This window comes from Phyllostomus hastatus, unplaced genomic scaffold, assembly GCF_019186645.2.
Source record: "Phyllostomus hastatus isolate PE091 unplaced genomic scaffold, TTU_PhHast_1.1 phas_contig_254, whole genome shotgun sequence".
Classification (NCBI taxonomy): domain Eukaryota; kingdom Metazoa; phylum Chordata; class Mammalia; order Chiroptera; family Phyllostomidae; genus Phyllostomus; species Phyllostomus hastatus.
The window spans coordinates 7,880,202-7,893,386 of record NW_025333810.1 but is presented as its reverse complement, the minus strand read 5'-3'; the positions used below and the strand labels follow the sequence as shown (position 1 = coordinate 7,893,386).

The window sequence follows — 13,185 nt, the reverse complement described above, 5'->3', positions numbered from 1 at the left end:
AGCAGCTATAACTGCCACAAGTAGGGACTCATGGCTATACCCTCTCTAGCTAAAGGCCCTCTACACATGCCATTCCCCCAACTTGGTCCAGCAAAACTGTCACCTACCCTTGGTCCCAACTCTGCTTTCTCAGGTTTCCTGACTTGGTTGGATCTGTCTCACAAAGGAGGCTTTACATTTGTGATGACATTTCCCTCCATTCATTTGTAATCTTCCAAAGGGTGGGACTGTTTTACTCACTGTTGTGTTCCCAGATCCTAGCACTTACAATAAATTTTCTGAATTCTTTCATTATTTGTTCTTTCCTGAAAAGTGAAGGCAGAAGACATGCCGATGCAAAGTTTACAAATTTAGTAAAAAAAAAAAAACAAACGCAGTGACAAGTCAGCAAAGGCATACCCATGCCCTACACACCAACTAGTCTAGTTCAGTTCCTCACGAGGCACCAGAAGAAAGAGCACATCTCTCCCTGGGCCTACCATAAATCTATCAGTTATAGCAGTGAATGTTAATCTTAACTGCTGAGACTTAACAAGTTTGAAGTTGCTGGGTGAGAAGGGAGAAATCCTGATTTTTCTGTAAAAGAACACTATTTCCCGGCAGTCACACAATACACAAATCCCCAAGAAGCACATTTTAATTTTTTTTTCACACTCATTGTTTGAATTGTGTATTTATGGGTTGTGGCAAAGTGGTTAGGGTACTCCACACACTCTTTGAAAATTTTAAATGATCCAAGCAACTCTTCTGAAGATCAGCTTTTCAAATTCATCAAAAAATCCTACAAGAAAAAACAAACACCCTCAGTTTTACAAGCAAATATTTACATGCATCACACCTTATTCAACTCTGTATACATGCTTCTGTACTGCACTGTTATGCAATCCTGGAGACAGATTTAAATGTCAACCTAAAACATGCCTGAGGTTTGGCTAGTGGTTCTTTTTCCCTGTAACTACTACACAAAGAAACATTGTAAATCAAAAATTAGCTGAAAACAAGCTATCCCATTTGCTATTAACTTCACCTTGTTAATTACAGATGTAGCAGTATTAATGAGTCACCAATTTAACACCCACAAAAGGCACCCCAGTGTAGAAAGGCGATCAAGTTCACATTACAAATACCTGCTTCTAGACAGAACTTCTTCAACATCTCCTCACCTTGGGTCACACATGCGCTCCCAGGTAGTGTTCAGCTAGTAGCAGCCCATGCTTCAAGCATCCATCTTTCACCTGGACAAAAATTAGTTAAAACCGGTTATGAGAAATTCCACACTAAATGTTGGTCAACTCAGGATCCCATGTGCAAACAAATTAATCCAAGGGCATACACTGTTACTTATGCAGCGCCTACACCAAAGATACCATATTCAAGGGCAGGAAAGGGCTGCAAAGTGTTTAGTTTACGCCTTTCTTGACACCACATTCACTAGTTTCCAAAAGTGAACGGGCAACACAAAGGCAACACCAAGTTGCTACACAAAGACCATCAGATCTAGGGAACAAGGTTGCCGACCTTAAGGCAACCAGCTGAGATGAACCGTTGTTGATTAGAGCTGGAACAGGAACGACGAACTAATCCCAGCTCTATATTCTCTTTTACAATTCAAAATGCGACAGCGTAATGAAAACAGAAACAAAGTGTTCTCGCATGGTTAAAATCTTAAGTTTAATGAGACTGGTCTTTTACACTAACATGAAAACTCACCTGCAGAGTTGGTGCTACTTATTTGGTTTCCGCCAAGTTCTGCACCGTGAAACGGCTGATCTGATCTATATCTTAAATGACTCTTCACTTCCACGCTGTGACAGGCCGTTCCCTTTCACAAAAATCTTCACTCATATTAAAAACTCCCTGGCGTACACGGTCGACGACCAATGAACTCAAAGCCACTCAAACCAATATCCCCAATTCCTGGCGTGGGAACGCAGACTGCGGTCCGCTTCGGGCCTCGCGAGGTTCCACCGCCAACGCGGCCGAGGACAGGCCAGCCGCTGCCATCCGAACACTCAGGGCTCAGGACCCCGAACCCGGCCGGGCTGCTGAGGGCGCTTCGCTGGGCTCAGGGCGGCCGCGCGACTGCCTACCGCCGCCCCCGCCGGCAAGAGGCCACGCGGCCACGCTCCCCGGAGCCACCGCCATCCAGGAATCACAGGAGACGCTACTTACCACCGGGGCACGAGGGCAAGAAAGGCCAAGCAACCCTCCCACAATGCTTTTCTACCGCTGGAAGAATCCACTGTCCTAAGGGCGCCGGGAGAACGGGCTGAACCATCGATCACCGCGCGCTCGCGAAACGCCGCCTTGTGGTGGGAGGGCGAAGTGCCCAGTGATTGACAGTGGGGCGGGTCTCCATGGCAAAAGGGTCTTTTGCTGCACTCCTTTTGCTTTGTGCGACCAGTTCTTTCCGCGGAGAAGGTTTTTTTGGTTTGTCGATTTTTTAAAATCAAATATGTATCTCCACCCACCTCGGCTCCCAGTGTCGGGAGCACTTGGTCAGCGCCGAGCTGCCCGTGTAGCCCAAGGGACTTGAGACCTTGTTCCTGGGGGAGGACAGAGAGTTCACCACCTCCAGCTGAGGAGAGTAAAGTCATTAATTCAAAAAATATTTACTGAGGACTTCGCTTCAGGCTGCGTTTTAAATGCCTGGGAATCAGGTATGAAGGAGATAGGCAAGATTCCTGCTTGCATCGTGGTTGGATGAGGGAGACACTGAGCAGGTAACACCCGGATGCTGTCAGTCCGGATAGTGTGAACCCCAGCAATGGAACAATAGTGCTGTCCTACAGCATACATTGCGAACCACGAGGGTGATGTAAACTTTTCAAAATGTCACATATAAAAAAGTAAGAAGTTACATTAATTTTAATAGTAACACAGGCTAAATATCATTTCACATGATATTAATCCAAAAATTAATGACACTTTCCATTCTTTTGTACCTACTAAGCCTTAAAAGGCCGGGATATGTTTTATATTGCTAGCACATTTCATCCCGACTAGTCACATTTCGGGTGCTCAGAAGCAGCCCTTGGCCCACGTGGCTGGGGCAACCAGAGGAGTGCAGAGTGGCCTATGCTGCAGCAGAAGATACAGGCAGCAGCAAATCATATAGAGCTTTGTACTTGTGGTAAGCAGTTGGGATTTTATGCTGAAATTTTAGAATTGATTATTACCATAAAAAATGAAGTGAAGGTCGTTTGCTGGCTTTTTGCTGATAATCATAACTCATGCAGGGGTAGGACTGTAGTGATACAGGCTATATGGGGACAACTGGTGTCTGCTCCCATAATCCCTAGTGGAGACTTGTCCAGACACCACATTGGAGCACCGTTGTTTGTTTATTTGAGGTTTACTGCTGAAAAAAAAAAAGGCATGGAAGGGAGGGAAGGAAAGAAAATTAAGCCCATTGCCCAGAGTGGTCAGCACACAAGGGCTAGCCTGGATGATAACGTCAACTTGGGGACAGAGTGGAAGAAAATGGCCACACAGAAGAAGTAAATGTATAATCACAAGAAGGTAAATAACTCTAAGACCTTCATTAGGAAGTCACTGTAACACCCCAGGGAGAGGAAGTTTGGGGAAGGAGGATGACAGCTCCAAGAGTGTCATTTAATGCTACTGAAGGGTACAGTGTGGGGATTGTAACACCTTAACGTTGCCTTCTTGCTGGAGAAAGTCGGGGAGAGGACATTGCACAGCCAGCTGACCCAGGTTTAGGTCCACCTCTGACAGGTGTCTCCTTGGGTAGATGAGCACTTCTCGGAATCCAAGCTTCCTTACTTACAGGATGTTAACTGTAACATGCTATACCCATGGACCATGTAGTTTAGTTTAAAGAACTGAGAAAGGTTTGTGGAATCCTCTAGTACTGTGTAGTGCGTAGTAATAGCCAATAAACGACCCTAAGGGGTTAGATTCTTCCTCTTATTTACCACCACCCAGGTATGGAAACTTCTTTGACTGAGTTCTTAAGGAAGGGGGAAATTTGCTGCTGTTTTTCTTTGAATGCTCCTGCCTTAATTTTTTCTGTTCTCCTCTTTATATATTTTCCCTAAATTCTGGGCAATTCAAGAGTAGGGGGAAGCATTTGTTCCAATTATTAGAGTAGGGTCGGTATCTGGAAATCAGTTCTAAATTCTTTATCTTTCTGTCTGCTTCAACCTCACACATCCTGGTAAGGAAAACTCAGTCACTAAGCAAAGGCAAGCAGAAAGTACATGGGAAAAAAATAAGGGGATATTTTCTATCTAGTCTCCTTCCCACCCTTGCTCGCTGGGGCTGAGGCGTTACATAAGGACGTACCAGCTACGGACAGTGTTGGTGTAAACATGGAACAATCTCCATTTCCCTGTGTAGAAGGCAGACTGATGGTTCCCCAAAGATGTCCACATCCAAATCCCCAGAGCCTGTGAGTGTTTCCTTACAAAGCAAATGGTGCTTTGCAGATGTGGTTAACGTTTGGGACCATAATATGAGGAGATAAAAATTGAAGGGGAGAGCAGAAGGCTTAGAGATGGGGCAGAAGAGAAGGCAGAAGAGGGACTTAACCTTACTTCCTGGATTTGAAGATGGGCGAAGATCTCAGCTGAAGAATACCAACTGTCTCTTCTTAAAGCTGGGGATGGCTCTCAGGTAATGCCAGTGAGGAAACAAGGATTTCATTTCTGCAAATGCATTGAACTGGATTCTGCCAACAACCTGAATGAGTATACAAGCAGATTCTCCCCTAGAGTCTCCAGAAAAGAACACAGACTTAAAAAAAAAATCCTCACCTGAGGGTATGTTTTTATTGATTTTCAGAGAGAGGATGGCGGGGCAGGGGGGGCGAGAAACATCCATAGGTCGCCTCTGTACATGCTCTGACTGGGGATTGAACCTGCAACCTAGGTATGTACCCTGACTGGGAATTGAACCCATAGCCTTTTGCTGTACAGGATGCCCCTCCAACCGAACCACCTGGCTAGAGCAAAACACAGCCTTTTTTATGTTTTGACTTTAGCCCAATAAGACTCATGGCAGACTTCTGACCTACAGCGCTGTGATAATAAACTTGTGTTGTTTTAAAAGCAGCTCAATTTGTGTTAATTTGTTATGGCAGCAAGAGAAAAATTAATACATCCTGTAACACATGGAGAGTGAGAATTGACTTGTTCTCTTACTTCATTCACTCCTTGTCCCACTCGAGTATTCTCATCAAGATCATAAGTAAGATTTTGCAGAGGAGTATGCACATTTATTTTATTTTAATTATGGTGGGTGGTTTTGTTTGTGGTGGGTGCTAGGGATCCAATTGAATATCCAAGTCATGTTAAATAATTTGCATACTTTTAAAAATTATTTATTTATTTTTAGAGAGAAGGCAAGGGAGGTAGAAAGAGGGAGAGAAACACTGATGTGCGAGGGAACAGTTGCCTCTTGTGCGCGCCCCCAACTGGAGACCTGACCTGAAACCTAGACATGTGCCCTGACTGGGAGCTGAACCCGTGATCTTTTGGTTCACAGGCTGGCACTCAATCCACTGAGCCACACCAGTTATGGCAATAATTTGAACACTTTTTATAATTTAAAATGCTTTGTAGATTTTTGGGGGAAGGGTTTCCCTTAAACAATTGTATTGTCTGTAGAAGCTTTATTTCTTCCTTTCCAATTCTTACACCTCTTGTGTGTGTCTGTGTGTGTGAGCATGTCCAGTAGAGGTCCCCAGAACAATGTTGAATAGAGTGATAATAGTAGACATCTGTGTCTTATTCATGGTTAAAGGAATGCTCTTAAAGTTTCAGCACATGGGCTTGATATTTTTGTGCCTTTCCTATTGTTTATTGGGTTAGGGAAGTTTCCTTCTATTTACATTTCTAGTTCTTTTTTAATCATATATAAATGCTGACTTTCATTAAATGTCTTTTCTGCCTGTAATGAAATAAGTGTTTTTCTTGTAATTTATTTATGAGGTGAGTGTATCAATACATTTTGTAATGTTGAACCAATCCTGGGTTTCTGGAAGAAACCAAACTTGTCTTAAAAACAATGTTTTGTTTGGAAGTACTGCACTTACGTTTATGGATAAGATGGGACTGTGGGTATCTCTCCCAAACCATCTTTGATAGTGTTGATGTTAGAATTATACAGTACTTAATAGTACTGGTTCATTCCTGCAAATCAGATGTTCTATGCAAAACATTAACTGGGAGCTTTTCTCCCTTTATTTTAAATGGTGAAATTATTATAATGGGTTATTTGTTAAGCCTAACCAATTTCATGGAAACCATCTAAAATATACGTAATGTGACGTTAGGCTGTCATTGTTCGTGACTTTGCCAAACAACAGAGCTGTTAACAAATAGTTGCTTTGTCAGCAGTAACATATTCTTTCTTTATTATTTCTTTTCTGCTTGCTTTGCTTCCTTCTCCACTGTTCCTTAACACTTTTTCAACTTTTTTAGTTCCCATTCTACAAAACTAGAGAACGAAAGGGCAATATGAAATATGAAAGGCACTGTGGAAATGTGTCAGAGGAGAATACTTTAATGCTTCTTTTATCACCGGTAGTATTTGTGTGGAATAGCCCCTTCTTTGATATTCAGTATGCTTTTTAAAAAATCCTTACCAGAGGACATGCTTATTGATTTTAGAGAGAGGGGAAGGGAAGGAGAGAGGGAGAGAGGAAGGAAGAGAAGCATCAATGTGAGAGAGAAATATTTGGTTGCCTCTTGAACCAAGGACCAAGCCCACAACCCAGGCATGTACCCTGACAAGGAATCAAACTTGTGACCTTTTGGTTTACAGAATGATGCTCCAACCAATTGAGTCACATTAACCAGAGCTCAGTTTGCTTTTTGATTTGCTGATACATGAAGTAGACATCTGATTAATTGTATTTGTAATGTAACTCAAGGCATTCCCCACACCTGGGCTTTGTTTTTGTTTTGCTTTGTTTTTTCTAGGTTTTTGTTATTGCTAAAAATGTGGAATTGAGTTTTGGGAACCTAAATGTAATTTTCCTATATAAATATCAGTTGAAATGTTGTTTTGAGAGATATGTATGTTGTAGGATCTTGGATGTTAAGTACGAACAGTTATTTACTGGGAAAACAATCAGGAAAATGTTCTGTGGAGTATGCTTGTACCAGCTTTGTAAGATTACTTGGAGAGCTTTTCCTGTATTTCTCTTCTCTGAAAAATGTAATATAATGTCAGAGTTATAAACTTTTAAAGTAAACTCACTTTGAAAACTGTCTAGGGCTAGCATTTTCTTTGTGGGAAGATTTAAACTACTGATCCAATGTCTTTAATGGTCTTAGGACCATTTAGATTTTTCTTCTTTAGTCAGTTAAGTCATCTTTCCTAGAAATGTGGTCACTCTTCCATGTTTTAAAATTTGTTGGTAGAAAGTTGTTCATTATTGTTAGTTGTTTTCCCCTCACACCAACCAATTCTCTGATTGTCGTGAGGTGGGTGTCCAACAAGGACATTCTGAAGTAAATTCTGACACTAGTTCTTGGAGTTATTATCAGACTCCACGAGTGAAGGGCTCCCTCCCACAAGACTGTCCCCATTTCATTTGTCAGCTACAGTGGGATGCCCAGATTACCGACACTTCTGCCCAGTTGCCTGCAAATACAGGTGTTCACATGACTCTCACCAACCTCAGGTTTGATAGTTACTTAGGATGACTCAACTCAGGAAAACACTTTACCTACTATCACCAGTTTATTACAGAGGATGCCACTCAGGAACGGCCAAATGCAAGAGGTGCACAGGGTAAGGTACGGGGTAGGGATGGGACACAGAGTTTCTGTGCCTTCCCTGGGTGTGCCGCCCTCCCGGTACTTGGATGTGTTAACCAACCTGGAAGCCCTCTGAACCTGGTTAACAGTTTGTAGAAGTTCCATTACACAGCCATGATTGATTACATCACTGGCTATTGGTGATTTTACAAAGTCTCCAGCTTCTCTCCTCTCCCCAAAGATGGGGTAGTGTGGGTAGGGCTGAAAGTTCCAGTTCTTCAATCACACGGTTGTTTCCCCTGGCAAGCAACCCCACCTGGAAGCTCCCAAGGGGGCTGACCAAGGGTCACTTTATTGACATAAACCCAGGTATGATTGAAAGGAATTTGTTGTGAATAACAAAAGATTATCCTATCACTTAAGAAATCCAAGGGTTTTAGGATCTCTGTACCAGAAACCAGGGACAAAGACCCAATACCTATGTTTTATTTTACTTTAATTATATTATCTGATTATGTTTTTATTTTACATTTATTTATTATTTGAGATCTTCCTCTTTTCTTAATATAGGCATTTATTGTTGCGAACTATTTTCGCCAAATCACATAAATTTTGGTATATTTCCATTTTCATTAGTCTCAAGAATTTTTTGATTTATCTTTTGGTTCTTTTTTGATTTCTTTTTTTTTTTTTAAAGATTTTATTTTTTTAGAGAGGAGAAGGGAGGGAGAAAGAGAGGGAGAGAAACATCAATGTGTGGTTGTCTCTTGCGTGCCCCCTACTGGGGACCTGGCAAACAACCCAGGTATGTGCCCTAGACTGGAAATCAAACCGATGACCTGTGTTTCCCAGGCCGTCACTCAACTACTGAGCCACACCAGCCATTCTTTTGGTTCTTTTTTAATTGTTGGTTGTTCAGTAGCACACTGTTTAATCTCCACACATTTGTGAATTGTCCAGTTTATTTGTAATTAATTTCTAGTTTCATGTCAATATGGTTGGAAAAGATGCTTGATACAATTCCAATCTTCTTGCATTTATTAAGTCTTGTTTTGTAGCCTGTCATCTGATTTAACCAAGAGAAGGTTTCTTGTGTGCTTGAGAAGAATGTGTATTCTCTGCTTTTGGTTGGAATGTCCTGTCAATGCCTGTTAGAGCCATCTGTTTTAACCTGAAGTTTAAGTCCAGTGTTTCCTTATTGATTTTTTGTCTGCTGTATCTATCCATTGATGGGAATGATGCCCCCTACTGGTATTGTATTGCTATCACTGTCTTTAGTTCTGTTAGTATTTGCTTATATATCTAGGTGCTCTTATGATGGGTGTATGAATATTTGTAATTATTATATGCTCTTTTTGAATTACCCACTTTACCGCTATATAATGACCTTCTTTGTCTCTTATTACAGTCTTTGTCTTAAAGTCTGCTTTGTCTGATATAAGTATAGCTAGCTCTCTTTCTTTCCCCAGGTTAGGAAATAAATTTTTCCATCCCTTCGCTGTCGGTCTCTGTGTGTCCTTAAAACTAAAGGGAATCTACTGTAGGCAGAATATAGTTGGGTCTTATTTGTTTTTAAATCCACTCAACCACTCTATGTCTTCCAGTTGGAAATTTCAGTACATTTACATTTAAAGTTATTATTAGTAGATAAGGACTTATTGCCAGTTTGTTCATTGTTTCCTTGCGGTTTTCCAGTTCCTTTGTTCTTTCTTTCTTGTTTACTTGCTCTGCTCCTTTGTGATTAGATGGTTTTCTGTAGTGGTATGCCTAGATTCCTTTCTTTTTATATTTTGTTCATTTATTATAGGTTTTTGCTTTGTGATTCCCATGAGGTTTACTTAAAACATCCTCAAGTTATAACAGTCCATTTTAACCTGATAATACAAGTTCAGATATATTCAAAAGCTCTACATCCCCTCCATTTTATATTTTTGATGTCACAATTTGCATATTTTTTACATTGTGTATCCATTAACAAATTATTTTATAGTTATTTTTACTACTTTTATCTTCTAACATTTGTACTAGATTTATAATTGATTAGCCTACCACCATTACATTAGATAATTCTGATTTTAATGATATATTTACCTGTACCAGTGAGATTTATACTTTAGTATGTTTTCCTGTTACTAAGTAGTGCCCTTTCCTTTCAGTTTAAAGAAGTCACTTTAACATTTCTTGTAAGGCCAGCCTCCTGGTGATGAACTCTGTCAGCTTTTAGTCATCTGGGTAACTATCTCTCCTTCCATCCTGGAAGACAGTTTGCTAGGTAGAGTATTCTTAGTTGGCAGTTTTCTCTTTAAGAACTTTGAATATATTATGCAAAGTTTCTGCTGATAGTCTAATGGAGGTTCCCTTGTACATAACTGTTGTATTTTCACTGCTTTTTAGTTGGCACTCTGGTCTTTAACTTTTGATACTGTAATTATATTGAGTTTTGGTGTGGGTCTTTGGGTTCATTTTACTGGAACTCTCTGAACTTCCCCGATCTGGATGTCTGTTTCCTTCCCCCGGTTAGGGAAGTTTTTGTTCTTTTTTCTCCTTTTGGAGCCCTTATCATGCAAATATCGGTCCACTTACTGGTGTCCCCTAAGCCCCTAAAGCTATCTTCATTATTTATTTATTTTTTTCTCCTCTGATTGGATGAATTCCACTGCCCTGTCTTTGAGTCACTGATCCTTTCTTCTGCTTCCCTTTGTTAGAGTCTTATGGAATCAGTGAATGTAAGCCCTAGTGGCCACCATAGCCAGGTGATTAAGGGGGCATCTCTTCAGCAGCCACCTGAAAACCTGGGGACCCAGATAAGTACACAAGCTCCTTTCTGGGAGACACCAGCACCCTGAAGTGAGGCAGAGGGAGAGCATAAAGATGGTACTCATCCGCGTCCCTAGTCTTGGGAGAGTATTGCAGTTAGCATCTTGAAGGGTGTTGAATTACAGCTATTGAGATATGCAGATAGGCCTCATGTCATAGCTATTAAGATATGCAAATGGTCCTCTTTCACAGAAAAGCTAGGTATGTTTAGTGTGCTGATTCTTTGTTGGGCCTTGGGGAATAACCATGGTGGATCTGTGTGATCCCTTTCAGCACTGTCTCTTAGTTCCCTAGAACCTTGTAGGTCTTGTAGATGCAAGCTTCACTGGCTTTTAAAACTAGCTGTTCTGGGTGCCCATCTCTGAGATGGAGGTCTTAAAAGTTGGACACCAGATGGGGCCTAAACCCTTTACTTCTCAGGGGGAAGCCTGGAATTGTGAGATCCCACCTGGATGTATGTTGCTGCACTGGGGGTGGGGTTTATGGCAAGATTGTTTCTCACCCTCTCCTACCTGTTTTGATGTGGGTTTTCCATGATTTGCCCAGTGTGTAGGAGCCACTCTGTGGTTTCTGCGTCTCTCTCAGAGGGAATTATTAGTGTGTAGCTGTGGATTTGATGTCATGGGGGATGGGAGGTCGAGAGCCTCTTATGTTGCTGTCTTGAAACAGACCCTAGAACTGAATTTTTAATGCCAGTTATTAGAAATTATTTTTTCTAGGATTTTTTTTTCAAAGATGTCGGTTATTTGTGATATCTTTTGTTTCTTTGTTATGTGCCCTCTCTTATTTCTCAAAATACATTAAACACACTCATTTGATATTCTGTAGGTCAAACATTAACACAGTCTAACTCTGTTTCAACTTACTGTCATTTGCTGTCTCTTTTCTCATAGATTTTTTTAAAAAGTTGTGAGTATATGTTCTTTGGAAATTAATTTGTAACCATTTTGGGTCTGTCCCTCTAGGCAGGATTTGTAGCAGGCATGACCCGGTGCTGGGGGCACCGTGGGCCTGGGAGCACCGTTGGCCCTTCCTGTCTCCTCCACGGAGGACAGGATGTACCCGATCCTACATGTAGGAGGGCTTATGTTTGTAATTTCCAAGGTAAACTTTTTCTCCTTGTTTTATCCTTCTTCATAAAAAAAAAATATGTTTCTGTCTATAGGGCAATGCTCCCCCCTTGGGCCCCAACCAGTTCTGTGAGCATGCTACCTTTCAGGGGTACAACTTCATGCATGACTCACTAGTTCTCTTCCTGCCTTGCTCAGGCCTCATCGGGTCTTGCTCAGGTCTTACCTCCTAACTGCTGTAGGGCTCTGTGAAGCCTGAGCTCTAAGCCACTAGGGATAGGTAGATGTTCCAGGCAAATGTCAGCTCCAGAGCATGCTTTAGATTCATGTTACTTTTTATTTGTGGCCTTTGAGGACTCTAGCTACTTTTTGGCCAATTCAGTAATGCATTTAGAATGATATTTTAAAATATTTTATTCATCATTTTAAATTATTCTGAATTAGGGGGTTTCTCTGAGTATCTCTCTCCTGCCATACCACAAGCACCAAACACCTTTTGAATTTCTTTATCATTTTGTTACTTGTAAAGCCACTCGCTTAAAAGCATCAGCACAGTTTATCACTAATCCTGCTTTTCCCATTAATAATCTATTTGTAAAGGTAATGATTCCTTTCCAAATAATTTATAATTTACAGTAATTCTGTAAATTATACACAAAGTGCTTTTCTTAAAGGACTTTGTGTGCGATACCGGCCAGCAGTATCCATCTCGGCTGCGGATGCTTGTTGAAACATGCTAAAAACATACACAAAGACAACCAGGTCCTGTGGGGGAATAGGAACAGCAGGGCCACTCCTCACGTGGGGAGCGCCTTGGCCACCCTCTCTCCTGGAGGGCGTCATGGCCACTCCTCATGTGGGGAGCGCCCCGTGTCCATACCCAAGTAGATTTTTATTGAGAAAAGAGACTTAGTTTGTGGATTCACAGTCTGGCAGAAAAGATCAAAAGATGTAAACAACTTACAAAGGTGGGGACAGGACTCCTGCTGAGATTCCGGGCAAGGTTTGTGGTCTTTAACATATGAAAGAGGTACAGGTTCCAAAAGTTTCCTTCTGTGCTTTTAAATTCCAAGATAATAACATCCTCCACAAACAGATCTCACAGGATCTTGCATATTCTATGACCCAGGCCTGATTACCCAGGGGTCCGCTGTTTCTGGTCTGGGCTGTTTTTCCCCTGCAGGTCTGAGAAGACAAAGGCAGCCAGGAGATTTGGATTTCTCACATCCAAGAGCAAAGACTCAGGCATTGGCAAAATTGGTGATTGATGTTGACCACCCCGTTATTTCCACAGCCCCTTGAGTCTTGTCCCTGTCATTCCTCCGTGAATGTGTCTGTCTTAGATTTATTCTCTATCCAAGAGAATTGTTACCCGTCATTGACTGCTGTTCAAGCATGAAAAGGAATGAGGCATATGAACAGGTAGCATTCATGCCAGGGAAATAAGTTCTGTCTCCTTCAGTGGTTCCTGGTCCGGAGGTCTTTCACTTAGCTTAAGTCATGGGGGGTTACAGCTTCCTGAGACCAGGCAGGGCAGCCAGCAATAGGACTTCATCAAATTCTTTTTT

At 41.6% G+C, this 13,185-nt stretch overlaps 1 non-coding gene across 1 annotated transcript; it reads right to left on the bottom strand.

Moving 5' to 3' along the window:
• Positions 1-1,332: 1,332 nt before the first annotated feature.
• On the bottom strand, positions 1,333-1,466 carry LOC123818200. Its single transcript, XR_006785589.1, has one exon. It is a non-coding gene; the product is annotated as a small nucleolar RNA SNORA13 (small nucleolar RNA).
• Between the last annotated feature and the right edge of the window lie 11,719 nt (positions 1,467-13,185).